An 828-nucleotide genomic window follows, 5' to 3' on the forward strand; every position below is an offset into this window, starting at 1 on the left:
AGCGAGGTTGCTTAGGTGCCTTCTCTTCCCCAAGCCAAACAAGCTCCTTCAGCTTTCCTTCATGGAGAGGCTCCAGCCCTCTGATCATCACTGCAGCCCTCCTCTGGACCCGCTCCAGCAGCCCCTCGTGCTGGGTCCCTAGCCTGGATGTGGTATTGCACACGGGGTCTCGCAATGGCAGAGCAGAGAGGGACAATCCCCTCCCTCAGCCATTAATTTTGCACGTGCTTAATTTTGTCCATATTTTTTGCAGCAGAATAGCCCACGTTTGTTGTTGTGTCACATAGCTGAATTCGATAGGTCTCTGTGAAACAGAGTGCTCCCACAGCACACGAGGAGCCACGCAGGTGTTCCGATGCCTACAGGACAGACTTATGGACAAACGCCTTGGTACAGCCCACCCGCACCGCCTGTCTTCATCTTCTGCCCGCGCTCCCCAAGTACCCTGAAGCGGAGGCAGGAAAAGCACGGCCCGCAGTCTCACCCTCCTTCCCGCCCAACACGGTACCGCCCAGGCTAGCACCACCTTCTCACCCCACCCCCACCACGCGCCCCTAGCGGCCCTGGCAGCTGCTGCGCATGCGCCGACTGACGATTCGCGCTCCCATTGGCTGGCGGTCGAAGCACGGCCGGGGCACGCGGTGGCGGCTATATAAGGCGTCTCGGGAGACAGCGCCATGTTATTTGGAGCGGAGAGTGGAAGTTGCGGTTTCTGGTAGGGGGTGCGCGGCGCGGAGCATCGGAACCGCAGCGGAACTGGGCGTGGGGCGAGGGCAGTGCGTGCCGGGGAGAGGTGCGTCGCGTGTCCGCATCGCGAGAGCCGTCGGG

Source organism: Meleagris gallopavo, chromosome Z, assembly GCF_905368555.1.
Source record: "Meleagris gallopavo chromosome Z, MGAL_WU_HG_1.1, whole genome shotgun sequence".
NCBI classification, from domain to species: Eukaryota; Metazoa; Chordata; class Aves; order Galliformes; family Phasianidae; genus Meleagris; species Meleagris gallopavo.